The following is a 2,617-nucleotide window of genomic DNA, read 5'->3' as shown; positions in this document are numbered from 1 at the left end:
TCTATGTTCATAAATATGAGAACTTAGGACCAACAAATTCTCAAAATCACCTGAGATGAAACCTGATATAGCTATGGACAACCTGAGTGGTCTCATGACCAGCATACAGACATAGATACATAGATATNGTAATGTGAAATGCTTATATTAGAATAGAAGAACAGTCTCAAACTAGTAATATGAGCTTCCACTTTAACATTCTAGAGAAAAGAAAAGCAGAATAAATAAAAAGCAAGGGGGAATCAGTGAAATTGAAAACAAAAGCAATAGGAAAAATTGATGAAACCAGAAACTAGTTGACTGAAGATAATGAAATTGACAACTCCCTGGTAAGACTGAAAAAGAAAAAAAGAGAGAGGTCACAAATGACTTGTTTCAGGAATGAAAGGCTATCACTCTAGATCTAGTAACCATTAAAAAAGACAATAAGAAATAGTATAGGCAACTCTATGTTCATAAATATGAGAACTTAGGACCAACAAATTCTCAAAATCACCTGAGATGAAACCTGATATAGATATGGACAACCTGAGTGGTCTCATGACTACCATACAGACATAGATACATAGATACAGATAACATGAATAGTCCTGTAACTATTAGAGAAATTGAATTTGTGATTAACAACCCCAGATGGTTCCACTATCCCATTCTACCAAACCTTTAAAGAGACAAATACAACGGTTCCACACAATTTCTGCCAGAAAATAGAAGAGAAAGAAAGATTATCCAACTCATTTTTGGTGGCCAACATTATCCTGATAACGAAAGTAGACAAAGAAAATACAATGAAAGAAAACTACAGACAATATCCCTCATGAATGTAGATGTAAAATTCCTTTAAAAAAAAATCAGCAAATCAAATCCAGCAAAAAAGAAAGGACAATGCAGCATAACCAAGTGCTGTTTATTTCAGGAGGGCAAGTCTGCCTTTAATATTCAAAAACCAATGCAATCCACCCTATTAATAGCCCAAAAGAAAAAAAATTATCTCATAAAGAGATGCAGAAAAAAAATGTGACAAAATTCAACCTCCACCCATATTAAAAAAAAAAACTCTTAACAAGCTAGAAATATAAGAGAACTTCCTCAACCTGATAAGGGGCATCTGCAAAAAAGCTAAAACTAACATACTTAATGGTGAAAGACTCAAGTCTTACCCCCTAAGATCAGGAACCGGGCAAGAATATCCACTTTCACGACGATTCCTCATTACACTGTCCTGATTTTCCCCAAACACTGTCTCTGACCTTAAAACTTAAGCTTTCTTCATGTCAGGGTGACCTTNCAGCAAATCAAATCCAGCAAAACAGAAAGGACAATGCAGCATAACCAAGTGCTGTTTATTTCAGGAGGGCAAGTCTGCCTTTAATATTCAAAAACCAATGCAATCCACCCTATTAATAGCCCAAAAGAAAAAAAATTATCTCATAAAGAGATGCAGAAAAAAAATGTGACAAAATTCAACCTCCACCCATATTAAAAAAAAACTCTTAACAAGCTAGAAATATAAGAGAACTTCCTCAACCTGATAAGGGGCATCTGCAAAAAAGCTAAAACTAACATACTTAATGGTGAAAGACTCAAGTCTTACCCCCTAAGATCAGGAACCGGGCAAGAATATCCACTTTCACGACGATTCCTCATTACACTGTCCTGATTTTCCCCAAACACTGTCTCTGACCTTAAAACTTAAGCTTTCTTCATGTCAGGGTGACCTTGTAGCTTCCTAGCCAATCATCTAGAAAGAAGTAAGCTTCTGTAATGCTATTCCTCTGAAAAGAAGTTTCTAGTAACCTACAAAACCTTGTACTTCCTCATCATGTTTTATGAACCACGCTGGAGCTGCTGGCACCTCAAGAGGGCTCTTCCTTGACACCCGGTCCACTTTCAAAAGAACCCATCCATACCTTCTGCATCTCGCTCTGACCCCACAGGGCAGTTCTCATTAAACACAAACCGTACTTGGGCTACTGACCACAACCAGACGGACTCAAAAACACCAGCGATGTGCTCAGCTTGAGATCCCCACGACCATGGGCCTTTTGGGGCACTCTGCAAAAGTATCAGGATCCAAGGGCCCCCAGAGGCCCTCCCAGCAGTCACTTGGCCTGGCTGGCGTGTGCCCACATTAGCATCCTAACTGTCACATAGCCCAGTTCTGGGAATAATTCTCATGGTAGTAATCTCATGCTCAAACAATTACTTTTTAAAAAAACAATTACTTTTTAAAAAAACCAACTACACAANATTCTCATGGTAGTAATGTCATGCTCAAACAATTACTTTTTTAAAAAAACCAACTACACAGTAAAACACTCAAGGGCTCAAAATGGACTTTCAACTCAAAACTTAGATTTTAAAATATAAGAAAAATTGGTGCAGTAAAAATGAATGCTGGTCAGGGTGGGAGAGTGTGGTGGGGGTCCCAGCGACACCGCCTCCTTGTAAATTCTCAGCGACCCACCGCACCACTAAGAGCACATTTCCTCGCAGGGAAGGGACTGTGGCTGGAGCCCCGACCCAAGTGTTCCTGAGCAGTACCTCTTCTCCTGCTGTTCATGCCACGCTGTCTCTTATGAAATAGACCGTAAGGAAAGTGACAACAGCTAGCTCT

General features: G+C 38.9%; 1 long non-coding RNA gene across 1 annotated transcript; it reads right to left on the bottom strand.

Annotated features, from left to right (window-relative positions):
- Positions 1–139: 139 nt before the first annotated feature.
- LOC117798166 lies at positions 140–2,611 on the bottom strand. The gene is made up of 3 exons (XR_004622853.1): positions 2,287–2,611; positions 1,719–2,205; positions 140–1,284 (listed from the first exon to the last, which is right to left on the bottom strand). It is a non-coding gene; the product is annotated as an uncharacterized LOC117798166 (long non-coding RNA).
- Between the last annotated feature and the right edge of the window lie 6 nt (positions 2,612–2,617).

Source organism: Ailuropoda melanoleuca, unplaced genomic scaffold (genome assembly GCF_002007445.2).
Source record: "Ailuropoda melanoleuca isolate Jingjing unplaced genomic scaffold, ASM200744v2 unplaced-scaffold276, whole genome shotgun sequence".
NCBI lineage: Eukaryota > Metazoa > Chordata > Mammalia > Carnivora > Ursidae > Ailuropoda > Ailuropoda melanoleuca.
The sequence above is the reverse complement of the archived record's forward strand: the minus strand, read 5'-3'. Positions and strand labels throughout refer to the sequence as shown.